This window comes from Bubalus kerabau, chromosome 9 (assembly GCF_029407905.1).
Source record: "Bubalus kerabau isolate K-KA32 ecotype Philippines breed swamp buffalo chromosome 9, PCC_UOA_SB_1v2, whole genome shotgun sequence".
Taxonomy (NCBI): domain Eukaryota; kingdom Metazoa; phylum Chordata; class Mammalia; order Artiodactyla; family Bovidae; genus Bubalus; species Bubalus kerabau.
Genome location: NC_073632.1, coordinates 82927245 through 82948952, shown reverse-complemented (window position 1 = coordinate 82948952; position 21708 = coordinate 82927245). Strand labels below are relative to the sequence as shown.

Here is a 21708-nt window from a genome sequence, read left to right as displayed (position 1 = left end):
GGCATATTCAGAATCACAGAGTCATACCAATTCAGCTTGCCTAATCATCTACAACATGGGGCACACTAAAGGTTTAGCAGATCTCTTTGAAAGAGGGTAAATACACAGAACCAACAGTCAGTTTGTTTAACCCGGTGGTATTATTTCCCTAATAAATACAGAGTTGGTCTTATTAAGTTTGAAAAGGACTGTTGCTATGGATAATCCACTGTGGGGTACCACAGAGACAATGAATAAACAGCCCATTTATCAGATCACTGAAATCTACACAATATTTAAGGAGAGTCATTTTACTTTTGAAAAATATCTTGTCTAAACAAATGAGGGTACAGGCTGTGGTCTTCCTCAGAAATTATAATAGCAGTCTCCGATGTTTTTGCGTATTTGTTCATTTGGATCTAGAGACAGAATTGTACTGAAATCTAATTTTCCAGATCTTGATAATGTTTATAAGCAAAAGTAAATATATAATTGTATAATTTCATTCATGAAACATGGTTATTCACTGATTTGCATTATTTGAGTCAATAATCAAATGATTTTGTACATACACACTTTGTTCCAAAAAATATTAAAATGGTTTTTAAAATATGCATTTAATATGGCAAAAAATGTATAAGTTAAAGGAAAAGTAAGGGTAGGAAAGTCAATTCAAACCTGTAATGAGACTGGTAAACAAAAATATATATTCATGAAGTTGTATATACTTAACAGGAAGGACCTTGAGATGCTACGCCTTTCAGCAGTCAAAGCAGAATAGGAGACATGACCAGGCCCTGAATTCATAGTGTCTACATCCAAATTGCTCTTGGAAATTTCAGAAGGAAATTCATCCTTGGGAATTCACATTACCGAATCCTATACTTGGGTAATGAAGAGCATCCTCAACATTCCTTAAGGAAACACAGAGATGTTTCATGGGCTATTCCTCATGAGTCAACAGCATCATACCAAACAGTGGTTTAGCAGAATCCTTCTACAGGAAGGTCATTTAATCCAGGTATCAGCTCTCTGACTTCATTTGAGATTTATATTTATTTTCAATAGAATGAATTAAATACAAACCATAAAAATGGTTTTAGAATTTTTTTAAAGATAATAGGAAAAGGAGTACGTCAAGGCTGCATATTGTCACCCTGCTTATTTAACTTATATGCAGAGTACATCATGAGAAACGCTGGGCTGGAGGAAGCACAAGCTGGAATCAAGATTGCCGGGAGAAATAACAACCTCAGATATGCAGATGACACCACCCTTATGGCAGAAAGTGAAGAAGAAATAAAGAGCCTCTTGACAAAAGTAAAAGAAGAGAGTGAAAAAGTTGGCTTAAAGCTCAACATTCAGAAAACTAATATCATGGCTTCTGGTCCCATCACTTCATGGGAAACAGATGGGGAAACAGTGGTTGACTTTATTTTTCTGGGCTCCAAAATCACTGCAGATGGTGACTGCAGCCATGAAATTAAAAGACACTTACTCCTTGGAAGAAAAGTTACGACCAACCTAGATAGCATATTAAGAAGCAGAGACATTACTTTGTCAACAAAGATCTGTCTAGTCAAGGCTATGGCTTTTCCAGTAGTCATGTATGGACGTGAGAGTTGGACTGTAAAGAAAGCCGAGCGCCAAAGAATTAATGCTTTTGAATTGTGGTTTTGGAGAAGACTCTTGAGAGTCCCTAGGACTGCAAGGAGATCCAACCAGTCCATCCTAAAGGAGATCAGTCCTGGGTGTTCATTGGAAGGACTGACGTTGAAGCTGAAACTCCAGTACTTTAGCCACCTGATGTGAAGAGCTGACTCATTAGAAAAGACCCTGGGAAAGATTGAGGGCAAGAGGAGAAGGGGACGACAGAGGATGAGATGGTTGGATGGCATCACTGACTCAATGGACATGGGTTTGGGTAAGACTCCAGGAGTTGGTGATGGACAGGGAGGCCTGGCGTGCTGCGGTTCATGGGGTCACAAAAAGTCAGACATGACTGAGCGACTGAACTGAACGTGGATTTGTTTATACTCTCCTGACAAGTTTCTGGAAAACAGTTTTTACTGTTCTTTTGTTATTTTAAGGCAGTTAAAGGATAAGGCAGCACTGAAGACAAGACAGGTGGCTTTAAGAAAATTTGGTTACTAATAAGAGCACGTGTGTGAAACCATCCAACTTTAGCTTGAACAAGTGTGACAGAGAAAGTCACACATGCAGGAGGGCTGAAATTCTACTCAAAAAGTCAGTTTGAATTTGCTCTAATACACAGTTTAATGGGCGGTCATGGCCCCACCCAGTTCCACACCACAGATTCATACCATCCTAATTTTATCATAGGAGAAACTATCAAGTATTACTGTGCATTTTGCAAAACCCTCATGAAACAAATGCATGCTAACACTCTAAGGTTATTATTTGGTGAAAGGTGGGCTAGTCTAGTGAATGTCATAATAGCATTATTGACTATTACACCATTTCACAGCTCCAATGTAATTATGAAATTATGTAACATATAAAGTGTATATTATGGTGCAAAAACAATGAGACATTCATTCCTAGCAGAATGGCTGACTAGGTGCCTAGACCAATACTCCTACTGAAAAAAAAACCCAAATCCTACATAATACAGAAAAACAAACAAACACCAGAAAAACTCCATAAAAGTATCAGCAAGGAACACTCAGGTAAAAACCATGTCAACACTGAAACCCAGAAATGGATGTGGAACAATGAAGCCAGTTTTTGCCTTGACAGGATCTGCTAAATAGGGAGAACCAAGCTTCAGATTAATTAATATTAATAATTTTCACCTAATTAAAATGTCTTAACAAAAACATCAAGTTGAATACAGTAAACTGCATAAGCTAAATCAGTTGAGAAAACCAAAAGTGGAACAATGTGACTAAACACTATAATTTGTTTCTTAATCGCAAATGGCTCTTTCAATAAATAACAGAAAGAAATGTATTTTTCTTTATTCCCACCCTCCAATGGCAACCACTGTTAACAGTTTGATAGGCGTACACTGCCAGAATTCTTCTGTCTCCATTCATGTTGCAACAGGAAGTGGTGAACTCTAAGGAGGAGGTGAGCTTTTCTCCAGGTTTTCTTGCAATTGATGGAGGGAGTGGGCAAGTGCTCTTCCTGCAGTCTTCCTCTGGACTCTAGGGCTCCAGAAGTTCTATATATCTCAGGACTTTCATATGCTTATCATGCCAGTAAAATTGGCTCCTTTTAATTGGGAAAAGTCAGGCCACATATATCATTAAGTGGTCAAGTAAGACATATTATTTTAAGTGAAATGTTTGTTTTGGTCTAGCACATATACTACTTGGTGCCTTTTTGTCTCTTTGCTGATGAAATCACTGACTTATGGGAAGTAAATATACTGGAAAGGCCTCCAACGATTAAAAATATTACAGAACTGTAGAACATTTTTCATTTAAACTGGAGATGGAAAAAGAAAAATTCATCATAGTACAATGTCTGGGTTGAGTTTCTTTTCACCTCTGACTCTACAATTCATGAACATAGCAAACATGTAGTACTGTGTCTAAACAAAACATCAAAATTATTTCAAAAATTAAGTCAAAATTACTTTTTACTTTATTTACATGTAATTTGAAATCTCTATACTAATGCTTTTGAAATTTAGCTTATAGGTGAGCTCAGCAGGTTTAAAATATTTTTCAAAGTTCTTTATTTTCCTTTTCTGTTTTCAACTTTAGAGTTATTAACTCTTTGTCTTTCCTAACTTCAAAAAAAAAGATGGGGAAATGTTTTGGCAACTTTTCAATGTCTTATATATACATTAGTTTTAATTAATTAGTAATTAGTTAATTATGAAGCCTTTGTTTTCAAACTGCTCATAATTTAATTTTTTAGGGATCAGAAGACCACTCATGGTCTTCTCGTGTTTTTAAAATTTTAAGCAAACTGCACCATTATAAGTCCCTCTGTTTGCACTGTTTGGGTCTAGAAGACTCTAGAGTGATGAGCAAAAATGTCACAACATCTTCTTTTCTCATTATTTAATTACTTATTTATTCAACAATTTGTAAGTCCTGGAATATGCCAGGTACAAGCACGAGAAGCAAGAGAGCTGACCTCAGACTTCCTGCAGCTCATTGTCCAGTGGGATAGACTGACATTTAAAAAAAAAAAGACAATAACACAAATGTAGTTGCAATTAACAAGTACCCCCAAAAGACAATGAAGAAGGATGTAAGAATGAACTTATGAGTAAAGTGACCCTGAGCTGAAATCTGAAGGTTGAGGAGATAGCCAGGTGGAAAGCAGAAAAAGCAGCTTGGATTTAAGGTGCTACAAGTGATGATGAAGAAAGGCTGGTAGGATGAAAATAAATCTAGGCAGAATTAATAGGACAGAAGAAATCAAGACTGACTCCCACGTTTCTGGCTTCCAGCATAATACTTACAATGCTTCCACTATACATTTATTTACAGATCTATTGTCCTTTAGTGGGGCTTCCCCGGCACCTCAGCTGGTAAAGAACCCATCTGCAATGCAGGAGACCCCAGTTCAATTCCTGGGTCGGGAAGATACCCTGCAGAAGGGACAGGCTAACTCCAGTGTTCTTGGGCTTCCCTGGTAGCTCAGATGGTCAAGAATCTGCCTGTAATGTGGGAGACCAGGGTTCGATCCCTGGGTTGAGAAGATCCCCTGGACGAGGGCATGGCAACCCACTCCGGTATTCTTGTCTGGAGAATCCCCGTGGACAAAAGAGCCTGGCAGGCTACAGTCCATGGAGTCACAAAGAGTCAGATGTGACTAAGCACAGCACATTTTCCTCTAGTAGCCTCCTTGAATTCAGGAACAGTATTCTATTTGTATCTCTCGCATGTATAAAAATGTCTGTCTGACACAGGGACACCAGAAGAATGTTTCATGAATGGATGAATAAAAAAATTAAGTGAGGATATAAAGCACAAGATAGAGAAATAACAAGGGCCAATCTCACAAATAATGTAACATTTAAATCACCTTTAGACCTGGTTCCCAAATGATGGACCAAAAGCTCCTTATACAAGACATTCAAAAAATACACACTTCCCAGCTTTGCTGAGGAATTTTTTCCTGAAAATTCTGAGTAGATCAGAAACGAACCCAGAAAGCTTTCCCCAGGAAATAATGTTGCTCAACCAACTAGGTTTGGGAATCACCATCCAAAGCAGTACTTCTTAAGCTTAACTTATTTCAAGATACCAATGTGACAAATTCCCATTAGAAACAGCAGCGATCTTAGGCGGAAAGGGAGGCCATAGGGCAGTGGTTCTCAACCCTGACTACTGGAATCAATTGAGAAACTTAATTCATCTGAGGTGCAGCTCAGGCACTGGAAGGTGCAAACATTCTCCAGGTGATTATAATGCACAGTACAGATTGAGAGCCTCACGACCTCATGAGAACTGTTATTTTGAGAAATATTCCCTTTATATTGAAGCTAGCTCAAGATTGTTTCACACTTGCACGCATGCACGCACGCATGCAAGCACGCGCGCACACACACACAAACACAGGATCTAATAGTGGAGAAAGAAAAGGGACGCTACTGAATTTTAAGATGAAAACAGATGAATAATTATTGGTTTTTATTCTCTGTATTGTCTTCCTCGATTTCTTTGCATTCTCTATACAGTTCAATCTATTAGGTCAAATCTCTAAGAATTCAATTTTAGAACATTTAGAGCTGGCACATTCTAGACTAGGGTAACAGGACAGACCTCAAGGGTGAATTATTTATCCCCGAGTTCTCAGGGAACAGAGTGAACTTCTAACAGCTGACAGGTAGTACCCCGTTGTTCAAAATAAAGACTTACTATGCATGCAAATAACTAACAGGAGAAAACACTGAGATTCTCTGCTCTATAACCCTTTTCTTAAAAATGATAATTGTACAGATTAGAGTCCATTACTTCTGCAAAGTTCATGACAAAGAGCAGATGCTTCCTGATGCACCTCTTCAACCCTTCACCTCAAAGGCAATCACTTTAAATTCTTTTAGCTGTTTCTCTGATATTTTATTCCATATTTCTAAATAATACACAGAAATCACTGATTATTTTCATTTTTAGATTTTTATCTTTTGACTTCCTACTATGGAAGATGAGGCAAAGCAACATCTACATTAGATGTTGTATAAACATACACAACAAATTCTAGTCAGTTGCCTTCCTGACACTGCACAACAGAATTTTTAAATTATAATGCAAATTAACTGACAAAAATCCATAAATTTTCTGTTGGAACTAATCAGCACAATTCAAAGTTCAAAGCGGTGACTTTTACTGCATTAAGCTAAGGCTTAACATTCCTCACTCCTTTTAGATCTATTTCTTCATGCACTGGCATTAGGTTATGAATTAGACATGGATTTGGTGATTCTTACAGAAAAATGTTAGTAATAAATAATTCTGGAAAATATTCTGCAGTTATGAATCAAGGTACTTAAAATCTGAAGTCTTACAAGTTTTTTTTTCTAATTAATATGGTGTTTCATTTTATAGGAAATTATTTTCATTTTTTCACCCAGCATTTAACTAGCAAATTTATGCTTCACTTCATCAAAAGATCTTTCCAGTATGACAATAATTACCTTAAGAATTTTCTAATTTAAACAAGTCAAATGGAAAAAATCTTTGGGAACATACTAACAAGCTCGAGAGTTACTGGTTTATACCTACAAATATCTTAACCATTAGGTATATACAGTTTAAAGAGAAATAACAGTAAAGTGCATATTACAATTAACTGTAGAAAAAGACAAAAATATATTTCTGTAACTTCAGTTAACAATCAGGATACCAATAAAAGACTCCAAATTTGTTCAATAGTGAAATTTTGCAATCAAGTCATTAGTGACTAAGCACACACACATGTTAAACACAACAGCAAGTTTTCTCTTTGATAAATATCATTTTTTTAATCACATTATGACTTTCTACTTTAAATTCAGTTTTATGAATTACTACTTAAAACACAAAGTTAAAACCTAATTTATATACAACTGCTTGCAGGCTCTTAAGGTCAGAGTGACCAAAGGATATCATAAATTTTCATATAATTTAAATTCGCTTGTATTCATAAACAATTATGTTAGTATATCCACGCCCCAGGTGCCAGGGACAAAATGAAGAAAGAGATGAGTCCTACCCTGTAATCAGACAACTTGCTTTACTAACACAAAATATATTCAGTACTAAAATATCCTTGCAAGAATTAAAGAAACATGTGAATGCATATATTCTCATTATTAAAAAAGTAAACTACATTAAGATGCTTTCTTAATACCAGGGATGAAGTTTAGTGAACCTTTGTTACAAAGCAAAAAATGTGATGAGTGATGAGAGTTACAAACATATTTATACCTAAGATCTCTGAAAGGCACGGAACATTCAACAACTCTGATCATTTTAAGAATCTGTTCCGACAAACTAACAATTAGCATCCTATGGTTAGCCACACAATTTCTTGTGGTTGGAGGATCAAATGTAGAGAAACTAAAAGCAACTGTCTGAAAAAGATGAAGTAAAATGATCATGTGAAGCTGCACAGGCGTTCACGTTCAGCTCCTCACATTTCTCATCTATTTACTTTGACTGACCTTTTTTTTTTTTGTGAGTAAGGGGGACTGGGTAAAGTTGAAATGAAAGGTTTGTGAGACAGAGTACATATTCAGCTATACTATCTGTTTGCTTTGGCTGACCTTTTTTTTATGGGGAAGGGGAAGAAAGAGAAGTATCTGCTCGTGGAAATCTCTGTGCTAATAATCATAAGGATCAAAAAAAAAAAAGCCTGTCATGCACACCAAAGTTAAGACACTTACTGTATAAAGGCAAATCCCCGGCGAGTAAATGTGACAAAGATAAAAGGTATTTCTGTGTCTGCTGCTTTGTTAGGCTTTTAAATTTACTACAATTCACCTAAAGGCCGTTTTCATGCTTATGCAACATAATAAAGCTATTTATTTTATTTTACAATTAAACATTATAATTATCACATTTATTAGAAGGTATTGATAATAAGAAACATTTTCAGAATTTTATTTTACATGATCAAACACTGCTTATTTTTCTCTCAAATGTTTTTATTTTGAATTACCAACCCACAGAAAAAGTCAAATAATATATATTGAACATCCATATACTCTTCATCAAGATTCACCAGTTCTTAAGATTTTGCCACATTTGCTTTTTCTCCCTCTACACATATGCATATAAAATAATATCTTTGCTGAACTATCTAAAAATAAACTACAGACATCATGAGGGCTTCCCTGATAGCTCAGTTGGTAAAGAACCTGCCTGCAATGTAGGAGACCCTGGATCAATTCCTGGGTCAGAAAGATCCACTGAAGAAGGGACAGGCTACCCACTCCAGTATTCTGGCCTGGAGAATTCCATGGACTATATAGTTAGTCCATGGGGTTGCAAAGAGATGGACACAACTGAGCGACTTTCACAGATACCAGGATTTGAGTGTTTCTGTGATTCTGCTAGTTTTTAGCAATTTTGATCAGAAATAAAAGAACCCTGGGCTTACAAGAAATTTTCAGGTATCAAGTAATATAAAAAGACTGGAAAAGAAGGTCTAGGCTCAAGTTTGGGTCTATTACTTGCCACCTATGTGACATCAGTCAGTCTTTCCATCTGCGTCAACTGTCTTCTGGATAAATGGGCACACCCTCACAGAAGTAGTGTTGTGTGAAAATACTTAAAATGTAAGAACAGATACTGATGTGGAAGGATTTTTGGCATATAAAGACTTAGCTACTCTTGGCCCTACCCCACTAAAAATCGGAGCACTTCTGACTCTGGAAAAAGGGGAGTCAATTCATAACTGTAAGGACTGTCATGACCGCTGTAGGACCTTATGCATGGTCCCTGCCAACCAAATGCCGGTAGTGTCGCCCACCACTGCCACAAAATCAATTATGTCCCCACTAAGAATTAATAAAGGTGTAACTTCAGACTGTAAATATAACTAGGGAAACATACACAGTAAGCCTCAGGCCCTATTACCTCCATGGGAGGGTAAGAATGTTCTTCTGAAAGCCCAGGGAGACAATATGAAAGTTCTAGAAATCTAAGATGCACTGCAGGGAAAATATATTCTGCCCAGGGGGCAGAAAGCCACTGAAAGGAAAGGAGGTAGAGAATGCTTGAGTAAAAGTTAATCTGGTGTATACCTTTCCTTTTCAGACATTTTGCAATGAAACGGAATATACATTGGGTTGGCCAACCTGGTAATTATAGAAGTTTTAAAAAGTCAACAATTATTAAGACAGCAATCGTGGAGGTCTCGGGCAGCCCCAGTGGACTGTACTGGCTTGAGAGCTGGTGTGCATGTCTCTTCTTGACCCCAAGTTTACCGACATCGTATCATACTGGTAGCTTGACCCTGCCATGTGGGGAGTACTTACACCACTGAACTCCTACTTCAAACACTACAAATCAGGCTCCCCCTGCTCACCTAGAGAGCTGGTTGTTAAACATCTATCACCACACCACTGGTCAGCCCTCCCTACGATCTACGTTGAATAATAAATGGTTAACAAATTCAAATGCTGTCATTACCAGGTCTACACAAAAGAGAAACACAGATAAAAAATATTATAAAAATACTATTACCTTGTGTATATATATATTTAGAACTCAAGGCTAAAGCTCTGAATTTCAAAGTTATGTACCAGAGAACATACTGACAAGTTTCACACTGTTTCACTGGAAACCGAACTCCAAGGATGCAGACAGAGGACCACCAAAGGTCAGGTTGAGGCAGACTGTGTGGGCGTAAAACAAAGATTATTACCTTACCCTTGAAGACTAGACCAGGAATCGGCCTCAACCCCAAACAGATGCTCTCTGTCACCATTCATTCAATACTAATAATGACTACAGTAGCAAAAACTTATACAGTGTCTGCTATGTGCCAGCATTTGTGTGTATCACTCACCTAATCCTCACAACCATCTTAACGTAGTAGGTACTATCACTATCTCCAGTTTACAGATGTTCACACTTACACAGGAAGTAAAGAACAATCTGGCTCCACAGTCTGTGGTCCTAACTCCTATGTTACCTGGGAATGTGCCAACTCACAGTTAGTCTATTCAAGATATAGTATAGTTCAGTTCAGTTCAGTTGGTCAGTCATGTCCAACTCTTCACGACCCCATGAATCGCAGCACGCCAGGCCTCCCTGTCCATCACCAACTCCCGGAGTTCACTCAGACTCACATCCATCAAGTCAGTGATGCCATCCAACCATCTCATCCTCTGTTGTCCCCTTCTCCTCCTGCCCCCAATCCCTCCCAGCATCAGAGTCTTTTCCAATGAGTCAACTCTTCGCATAAGGTGGCCAAAGTACTGGAGTTTCAGCTTCAGCATCATTCCTTCCAAAGAAATCCCAGGGCTGATCTCCTTCAGAATGGACTGGTTGGATCTCCTTGCAGTCCAAGGGACTCTCAAGAGTCTTCTCCAACACCACAGTTCAAAAGCATCAATTCTTCGGCGCTCAGCCTTCTTCACAGTCCAACTCTCACATCCATACATGACCACAGGAAAAACCATAGCCTTGACTAGACGGACTTTTGTTGGCAAAGTAATGTCTCTGCTTCTCAATACGCTATCTAGGTTGGTCATAACTTTCCTTCCAAGGAGTAAGCGTCTTTTAATTTCATGGCTGCAGTCACCATCTGCAGTGATTTTGGAGCCCCAAAAAAGAAAGCCTGACACTGTTTCCACTGTTTCCCCATCTATTTGCCATGAAGTGATGGGACCGGATGCCATGATCTTCGTTTTCTGAATGTTGAGCTTTAAGCCAACTTTTCACTCTCCACTTTCACTTTCATCGAGAGGCTTTTTAGTTCCTCTTCAGTTTCTGCCATAAGGGTGGTGTCATCTGCATATCTGAGCTTATTGATATTTCTCCCGGCAATCTTGATTCCAGCTTGTGTTTTTTCCTGTCCAGCGTTTCTCATGATGTACTCTGCATATAAGTTAAATAAGCAGGGTGATAATATACAGCCTTGATGTACTCCTTTTCCTATTTGGAATCAGTCTGTTGTTCCATGTCCAGTTCTAACTGTTGCTTCCTGACCTGCATACAAATTTCTCAAGAGGCAGGTCAGGTGGTCTGGTATTCCCATCTCTTTCAGAATTTTCCACAGTTTATTGTGATCCACACAGTCAAAGGCTTTGGCATAGTCAATCAGGCAGAAATAGATGTTTTTCTAGAACTCTCTTGCTTTTTCCATGATCCAGCGGATGGTGGCAATTTGATCTCTGGTTCCTCTGCCTTTTCTAAAACCAGCTTGAACAGCAGGAAGTTCACAGTTCATGTATTGCTGAAGCCTGGCTTGGAGAATTTTGAGCATTACTTTACTAGCGTGTGAGATGAGTGCAATTGTGCAGTAGTTTGAGCATTCTTTGGCACTGCCTTTCTTTGTGATTGGAATGAAAACTGACCTATTCAAATATATCTTTCACTACCCCACTTCTGTTTTTGTGACTACCTATCTGCCACTATGCCAACACAACTGACATGCTTCAGGTTCCTTTGTGAGCTTCTATTTCTCTTTAAGTCTTTGCTTTTATCATTTCCTCAGCAAGATAGTCCCAACTGTTTATTACAATAGCTGGAAGATAACAGCCATTCTGTAAAATATGCCTAAATTTTAAAAGCACACTTGTACCATTTTATATCCAAAAAGGAGCTGAACAGTTCAGTTGGAAACATTAAAATTGCTGGTATGGGCAAACAGTTTCATATAAGCTGTGGATAAGTACAGTTTGAAAACACTGGAATTAAAATTCAATTCAAATTTTTCTTGCAAAAAGAATCTAAGTCCAAAAAAGTCTAAAAAAAAAACCCCTTCTGTTTGCTTTATTGTTATCAAAGTGCACTGATTTTAAAATGTTTTAAAAGTTAGAATATTTGTAAAACTATCCTGAAACAGAAAAGTGTTACTCTGTTTGAGACTAATAATTTTAGCTTTATCAATTTATGAAAGTTATATCTTTATCTGAGAAGTATTTGTTATATACATGAAAGAGACAAAACGTCCTTCCTAATGAAGGAACGTAATTAAAGCAGCTTTTACTTTTGCCTGGATTCATACATATCTACTTTGTTGATTTCTGCCTGTGTTTATGAAATGATCTATAGGTATAAAACCAAATACTAGCATTTAGAACTCAAACCATACTCATGTGTGGCTGGTACAGCAAACATGTCTTGGCAGAAAAAGCAGTAACTTAATGGAGAGTATATCAGAAGAAAGATAACAGACTAACATTGATGATGATAACATTCATAAAAGAATGTAAATAATTCACTATTAAATATTTTAAAATTAAGTACTATTCTGAGTGAAGTTTAGAAAGAACCAATGTGCATTTCTATAGAATATATTGCCTATCAGCTGAAGGGAGTTCTGATATTTTTTCCAAAAGACTGGAGTTTTTATTTAACCTAAACTATACTAAATAATTTCAAATCTATGTTATACATTACTTTTTTAGATCTTTATTGATGAAACATAATGAGCTACTCTACAGGTAAAGAAAGGACTTAAAACTTTTCCCAGTTAGATATGATCATCTACCCACATAAAAAATATAGAAATTTTATAAAACTAAAATATCCGCCATAGCATCAGTTTTGATATAATGCCCTCCATGTAAACTGTTTTAAAAGCTTAAAAACTGAACAAAATATAAATTGATAAGTAAATGAAAATATATATTTGAAAAGTCTATGTTAGAGAAACTAGCCACACAGAATCTACAGTGCTATCTATAAAAGTACCAGTGCTAAAAACTAAACAGTTGACTGCTCATCTTATGTCTTAAATCTTTTTTTGTTGTTGTTTTAAAATAATTTTTCTGTCACTAAAAATATTATCAATCCAATGAGATTTAAAATTCTTCAGAGGATAAATTTAACTAATAGCACATGGAGTAAAAATCTACCCAAAATGCACCTTTCCTGACCTTTCCAATGAGTGGTCACCACTCACAAGTAATGAGAGACAAAAGTCAAACAACGAATTAGTACAATTAAAAGTCATATTTTTAACATATGTTGAGAGTTACAAGTGTGCATACATATATACACACATTCAAAAATTAAAAGTTTTTCAAATGATTTTGATTTCTTTTTCTATTCATTTTCCTTTACATAAGGAAGTCTTTGATAACCCTATATTGGAATATATGATTAGCAGCCTCTAGTTACATCTTGTATGAAGATGGAACAGTAGTAGCTATGTAAGCAGGCTAAGTTGCTTCAGTCGTGGTCTGACTCTGCGATCCTGTGGACTATAGACTGCCAGGTGCGTCTGTCCAGGCAAGAATACTGGGGTAGGATGCCAGTTCCTCTAAAATTATATGCTAAAATTAAAATCCTATTTCTGGAAGAAAAATGATTTTGTCTCTATATACTGCCAGTGAAGAAACTGGGTTTAAAATTTTTTTTTAACTCCACTTCATACTGGGAAAGTGTTTCTCAATTTTATAGAAAAAAAGGAGAACTCCAGGGTTTAGACCTGACTAGGGCTACTGTTCTCAATAACTGAGACAAATAATGTAGAGGAATATGCAAACCTTGCAGAGTGAAGGAAGTGAAGAAATAAAGAATGAGATGCCTGTGTGGACACTCAGGTGCCTGCATCCAGCAGCGAGCTGAAAAAGTGGGCCTGAGCTGGGCAAGAGAGGTCAGAGCTGGACAAGGGGGTGGGCAGTATCAGCTAGAATGCATATGTAAAAGTATACTGAGCCAGAGTTTACCAAGTTTAAAGGGGAGAGAAAGAGATTCTATGATGAAGTACAGAAAAGAAGGGCTGGGGAGGATGAAAAAATAAAAACAAAAAAGAGCATGGAATCCCTAAGGTAAGGAGTTTTAACAAGGAAAGACTGATCAACAATTTGAAATACAGCAACAAGGTCCAGTATGACAAGTGCTGACAAGTGGACTGGATGTGGTATTACTGAGGTCACTGATGCTTCTGCCAGAGCAATTTCAGTAAAGTGGGGTAAGCCAGCTTTAGGCTTAGGAGTAAACGGACACATTGCCCTAAGTGCGTAGGACTATAAACTTTCAAGGAGCTACAAGAATGTCTGAGAGCTGACAATCAAAATCAATTTTTAATTAAGTACATATAAATTTAACATTATTAATTGTTAAGTGTTGTATTTAAACATTTCATTCCATTTAAAAACAATTTTTATGTTGGATTTTTTTTTTACTTCACAAAAATTCCTAAGTAAGCATAATGATTGCCAAGAAATCATAATCCATCACAAGTAAGCCACTTATTGCAAGATGACTTCAAAAGCCAAAGCATAAAAATCTTTCAAGATAATTAGCCCTGCTGAATCAGTGATGTGGATCCATTTTATAGATTCAAATGAGATAGGGTAAGTTAAGACCTCCAAGCAGAGCTTTTATGGCCTTGGTGACTGGAGCTTCAGGGGACTCTAAAGCTTGGCTAGGGCTTCCCAGGTGACTCAGTGGTAAAAACAAATCTGCCTGCCAACACAGGAGACAGAGGTTCAGTCCCTGATTTGGGAAGATCCCCTGGAGAAAGAAATGGCAACACTAGTATTTTTGCCTGGGAAATCCCATAGACAGAGGAGTCCGGAGGGCTGCAGTCCATGGAGTTGCAAAAAGTCGGACACAACTTAGCAACTATAAACAACAACAAAGCTTGGCTAAGAAAGAAAGAGAACTTAAAGGAAAATACAGGATACAGGAAGAAGTTACAGGCTGAGGAGAAAGTCAGTAGAGAGTTGCAGACTGATGATACAACACAAAGAAGGCATTTCATGGAAAAAAGTGCTGAAGGACATAGAAGTGTATGGGATTAAAACCACTCATGTGCACAGGTTCTGATTAGCACAGAAGAAATGGCTAGGTACAGATTTCGATAAATTTACAGGTTTGCAGTGAAAATTAGGGCTTCCCTGGTGGCTCAGATGGTAAAGAACCCGCCTGCCAATACAGGAGACATGAGAGACATGGGTTCTATCCCTGGGTTGGGAAGATCCCCTGGAGGAGGGCATGGCAATCCACTCCAGAATTCTTGCCTGAAGAATCCCCATGGAGAGAAGAGCCTGGCGGGCTACAGTCCATGGGGTCACAAAGAGTCGACTGAACGACTAAGCACAGCACAGAAAAAATTAAGATAATTTGTGTTTGAGCCCTACAATTATTTTTTTTAAAGAAAGAGATAAGGTGGTTTGCTTAAAGTGCAGGGAATAAGAACAGAGGAGGTAACTTAAGAAGAGAAGTAAAGATTGGAAACCTAGGTAAAGAATTAGCACGGTATTTTCAAGTATGTCCTTTTACGCAGTTCTTCAATCACTTTGCAAGCTTGTGAGGACATTCCATTTTCATAGTAAAGAAACCTAAACTCTAGTTATATAGACAAAAATGCCTATTTGAAGTCTTTTTCAACGATGTTAAAAATCTCACATTACCTAATTATGATCATAATCTTGCCAAATGTTTACCGGTGATGTTTTTGATCTTGCAGTATGTCACAGAACCAAGACCTAGCCATCTCTCTCTCCCCAGAAGCACTGAACATCTATCTCGAAATCTCTAGTCCTGCTCAGGATTCAGAAAAAAAGCAATGCCTAATTCTTAAAAGTGGAGAGAAAAAAGAATCTATAAAAGTAGTGAATCACTATGAAATACACCTGAAACTAATACAATATTATAAATCAACTATACTTCAATTAAAAACTGAAGGGAAGACTCTGTGCCACAAAACTGCAATGATTTCTGAGCATAGTTAGGTACCTACAAGATTTTAGAGTACTACAGTTTGCATTCAAAAGCCCAGTCTGGACAAATATTCCTGAGATAAACCTACATCAACAAAAGTGAGGCATCTCCCAACTGTGTGTTTAGGGATACTTAAGTATATAGATGGGCTTCCCTGGTGGCTCAGACGGTAAAGCATCTGTCTGCAATGCAGGAGACCAGGTTTGATCCCTGGGTTGGGAAGATCCCCTGGAGAAGGAAATGGCAACCCACTCCAGTGTTCTCATCTGGAGAATCCCAGGGACAGGGGAGCCTGGTGGGCTGCCGTCTATGGGGTCATACAGAGTCAGACACGACTGAAGCGACTAAGCCGCAGCAGCAGCAAGTATATAGATAAAACAGGGAGTGGTCAGTAAAATTAAGATCATAATGACAATTCTGAAAAGCAAGAACAAGTAGTCACTAGGTTTTCCCCTTTAATTAGAAAAAGGTCAGTGAAATGGATTTAAGATGTCCAAAGATTAATGCCCCCACTTCAGTTTTCAAGCCTTTGGCAATCAGCTTCAAACTCCAGAAGAGAGTCTGAAATCCAGGAACTGGATTCTATATTTAGAAATCTCCTCTGAGCCCACAAGTGACACTATGTAAGAGAGAGGATCCCAAGCTCACTCTTTGTCTTGTTTAGCCTACCTGGAGGATCTCACATTACACAGGCCACCCATGTGTGGTTGACATCTTCACCTGTAGTTTCTCTGACATACTACATGCTCCGAGGTCTCCTCTTGTTTTGGGTAACCTATTCCCTTCTTCCTTCCAACATTAATTCCCTCCTAGAGATTGTTTGTTTGGCTTGCTCTTCTTTCTCTAAACCTATCTCCCTCTGATCGATGCATTCTTCTGGACTAAACCATCTAAGTTAACGGCCTTCAAATCCATACTTACAGCCCTCACCTCTAGCCCATGATTCAGCTCCATAGATGCAGTCTGGAAGAGCTTGGGGCGGGTGGTGAACAACGGATAGGTTTTCCTCCTGTCCACCATGTTGCCATTTTTTGGCTCCCATGCTAAAAATTCTATAATAACTCCATACTATTTTATACAGACTATTACATAAAAAAAAATTGGTCATGGTATCCTTTTAATTGAGAGCTGGAAGATTTAGTGTGATTATACTCCCCAGTGTGTCTGCCTGCTTGTATTGGATCAGTCCAAAAAAACTGAGTTAGGGCATGTAATTCCTCCTCAGGCATTGTTGTAATTTATTCTATTAGAGTTACATTCCACACAAACAAAGTTACATAGCTTCTGCCATATCAAATACTGACTTAGAAGTAAAGGAGAAAGGAATACTGGGTAGTTGAAGTAATGAGGCCATGTAAATCCAAACCTCTTAGTGTATCCTCACAGAAACCAATACAGAACAGCAAAAAGAACAAATAAAACTCAGGTCTTTAACAAATCCCAACTTGTAATTACATGTAAAAAGAAGAAAATCAGAATCTCAGTGTGCATTCTCCCATGTTCTAGATCTAAGCTTTATTGAACAGCAAGGGGAATTTAGGAAAAACTGAATAGAACAGAGAAGAGCTAGGATCAGGTCAAAAACTGATTTAAAGCTACCACCACAAAGAGAAAGCCCATCCTATGAGTGAAAATACTGAAAAGCTTAGCATAGAATAGAGTACAGATTTTAAAGTGCACAGGACACAAGGTGGTATTTTAGGAAGTTAATAGTTTAAAGGGAAAAGAAGACTAAAAGGAAAGAAGGCTACCAGTCCTAATGCATCAATCCTGTACACAGATATGCAGAAACATATAGTCTTACTCTATTGTAAAAAAAATTTTTTTAATTGATGTCATGAACTCAAACAATTAAAATCACCTCAAAAAAATAAATAGCAAAGTGTAAGGAAACTGTAATATAATATTCTAAATGGAATTAATATCTCCAAACAAGCATTTGGAGACACAAAGAAAAACTTGACCTAGATCAGTATAACACAATAAGAATTATATTTGATCTTTACCTACAGTTCCTGGCACAGAGCTCCTAGAACCCCTGGAAATTCCCGAATAAAAGAAGAAGTGAAGTTGCTCAGTCATGTACAACTCTGCGATCCCATTGACTGTAGCCTACCAGGCTCCTCCAAGCATGGCATTTTCCAGGTAAAAGTACTGGAATGGGCTGCCATTTCCTTATTCAGTGGATCTTCCCAACCCAGGGATCGAACCCAGGTCTTCCGCATTGCGGGCAGATGCTTTAACCTCTGAGCCACCAGGGAAGCCCGAATAAAGGAATGTATTTGTTATAAGGACTCCCTCTGGAGCACACCTGAGGTTATGCTAATAAGGTGACTTAAGATGGAGTCCTTACATAGTCTCATGTGACTAAGGGGATGGAATTTTCAGCCCGATCCACTGAATACCCAGAGAAGAGGAAGGGATGGAAATAAAGTTCTATAAATCTATTGAACAAGATTTGATAAGCTTACTGTTGAAAGTATTGGCAAGGATGGGAATCACAGTGCATCACTGGTGGGAATGCAAACTGGTATAGCCACTACGGAAAACAGTTGAGAGGTTCCTCAAAAATTTTAAAATAGAACACCATATGATCGAATAATTTCAGTTCTGGATTTTTATCTGAAGGAAACAAAAACATTAACATGAAAAGATATATGTATCCCCATGTTCCTCACAGCGTTATTTACAATAGTCAAAATATGGAAGCAACCAAAGTGTCCATCAACAGATGAAAGGATAAAGAAACTGTGGCATATGAATACAATGGAACATTATTCAGCCATAAGAGAAGACTGAAACTGTGTCAACTGCAACAATATAGATAAACAAAAACAAAACAAGCTTACAGAAACAGAAAACAGAGATTAGTGGTTGCCAGAGGCAGCAGATATGAGAACTGAATGAACTGTTCTGGTTTTTTTTTTCTTTAAATGTAAATAAAATAAAGGGAATAAAAGCATCACAAAACTTATAAGGCCAAAGGCAACCACTAAAACAAAGCAAAAAAACTTACTTAAATATAATTTTTTAAATAAAAGAGCAAAAAATAAAAATACAACACAAAATATATCACAAACAGGAACAATAAACACAACATAAGACAAAATAATCATAACAAAATACAACAGACTTGCTACCAAACGTATTTTTCTCAAGAAATATGAATAAGTTAAAGCTTCCCTGGTGGATCAGTTGGTAAAGAATCTGCCTGCAATGCAGGAAACCCATTTGATTCCTGGGTGGGGAAGATCTCCTGGAGAAAGAAATTGCAACCCACTCCAGTATTCTTGCCTGGAAAATACCATGGACAGAGGAGCCTGGCAGGCTGGAGTCTATGGGGTCACAAAGAGTCGGACATAAGTAAGCAACAAACTGACTGTGAGCTGACTGTGGCTCAGATCATGAGCTCCTTATTGCCAAATTCAGACTTACAGATAGAAGGGAAAACCACTAGACCATTCATGTATGACCTAAATCAAATCCCTTATGATTATACAATGGAAGTGAGAAATAGATTTAAGGGACTAGATCTGATAGATAGAGTGCCTGATGAACTATGGACTGAGGTGGGTGACACTGTACAGGAGACAGGGATCAAGACCATCCCCATGGAAAAGAAATGCAAAAATGCAAAATGGCTGTCTGGGGAGGCCTTACCAATAGCTGTGAAAAGAAGAGAAACGAAAAGTAAAGGAGAAAAGGAAAGATATAAGCATCTGAATGCAGAGTTCCAAAGAATAATAAGATGAGATAAGAAAGCCTTCCTCAGCGATCAATGCAAAGAAATAGAGGAAAACAACAGAATGGGAAAGACTAGAGATCGCTTCAAGAAAATTAGAGATACCAAGGGAACATTTCATGCAAAGATGGGCTTGATAAAGGACAGAAATGGTATGGACCTAACAGAAGTAGAAAATATTAAGAAGTGGCAAGAATACACAGAAATGTACAAAAAGATCTCACGATCAAGATAATCACAATGGTGTGATCACTGACCTAGAGCCAGACATCCTGGAATGTGAAGTCAAGTGGGCCTTAGAAAGCATCACTACGAACAAAGCTAGTGGAGGTGATGGAATTCCAGTTGCGCTATTTCAAATCCTGAAAGATGATGCTGTGAAAGTGCTGCACTCAATATGCCAGCAAATTTGGACAACTCAGCAGTGGCCACAGGACTGGAAAAGGTCAGTTTTCATTCCAATCCCAAAGAAAGGCAATGCCAAAGAATGCTCAAACTACCACACAATTGCACTCATCACATATGCTAGTAAAGTAATGCTCAAAATTCTCCAAGCCAGGCTTCAGCAATACATGAACCATGAACTTCCATACGTTCAAGCTGGTTTTAGAAAAGGCAGAGGAACCAGAGATCAAATTGCCAACATCCGCTGGATCATCAAAAAAGCAAGAGAGTTTCAGAAAAACATCTATTTCTGCCTGATTGACTATGCCAAAGCCTTTGACTGTGTAGATCACAATAAACTGTGGAATATTCTGAAAGAGATGGGAGTACCCGACCACCTGACCTGCCTCTTGAGAAATTTGTATGCAGGTCAGGAAGCAACAGTTAGAACTGGACATGGAACAACAGACTGGTTCCAAACAGGAAAAGGAGTATGTCAAGGCTGTATATTGTCACCCTGTTTATTTAACTTATATGCAGAGTACATCATGAGAAACGCTGGACTGGAAGAAACGCAAGCTGGAATCAAGATTGCCGGGAGAAATATCAATAAGCTCAGATATGCAGATGACACCACCCTTATGGCAGAAAGTGAAGAGGAACTCAAAAGCCTCTTGATGAAAGTGAAAGTGAAGAGTGAAAAAATTGGCTTAAAGCTCAACATGCAGAAAATGAAGATCATGGCATCCGGTCCCATCACTTCATGAGAAATAGATGGGGAAACAGTGGAAACAGTGTCAGACTTTATTTTTTTGGGCTCCAAAATCACTGCAGATGGTGACTGCAGCCATGAAATTAAAAGATGCTTACTCCTTGGAAGGAAAGTTATGACCAACCTAGATAGCATATTGAGAAGCAGAGAGATTACTTTGCCAACAAAGGTCCGTCTAGTCAAGGCTATGGTTTTTCCAATGGTCATGTATGGATGTGAGAGTTGGACTGTGAAGAAAGCTGAGCGCCAAAGAATTGATGCTTTTGAATTGTGGTGTTGGAGAAGACTCTTGAGAGTCCCTTGGACTGCAAGGAGATCCAACCAGTCCATTCTGAAGAGATCAGCCCTGGGATTTCTTTGGAAGGAATGATGCTAAAGCTGAAACTCCAGCACTTTGTCCACCTCATGCGAAGAGTTGACTCATTGGAAAAGACCCTGATGCTGGGAGGGATTGGGGGCAGGAGGAGAAGGGGATGACAGAGGATGAGATGGCTGGATGGCATCACCAGCTCAATGGACGTGAGTCTGAGTGAACTCCGGGAGTTGGTGATGGACAGGGAGGCCTGGCGTGCTGCGATTCATGGGGTCTCGAAGAGTCGGACATGACTGAGCGACTGAACTGAACTGAAGCAACAAACTAAACTTGCATATTATAATAAAAAGATTTTTTATTTAGTTCACTGAGCAAAACCCAAATGTATGCTCTATAGGAGAGCCATACCAAAAACAACATGGATCAAAAAAACTAAAAGTACAGAAAAGGTATCTGGAAGATGGAAACAATATGAAAGCAGGAGCAATGATATCAATAAGAGATAAACTGTAATTAAAACTAAAAGCAATTAACTGTGTCAAAGTTAGACTCTCTTTTATGTTAAAAGTTTCAGTTCACTAAATGTATATTATAAATATCTATGCACCAAATAATACAGCATATGTCCTTATGAAGTCAAAGCTAGAATAGATTCAGGGAGACATAGATAGAGGCCCACTGATAATAGGATTTTTAAATA

The 21708-nt window shown here is 38.0% G+C and overlaps 1 protein-coding gene across 2 annotated transcripts in view; it reads right to left on the bottom strand.

Moving 5' to 3' along the window:
- Positions 1-21708, bottom strand: part of PEX7 (peroxisomal biogenesis factor 7) — a 79297-nt gene that overhangs the window by 21397 nt on the left and 36192 nt on the right. The window lies entirely within an intron of this gene.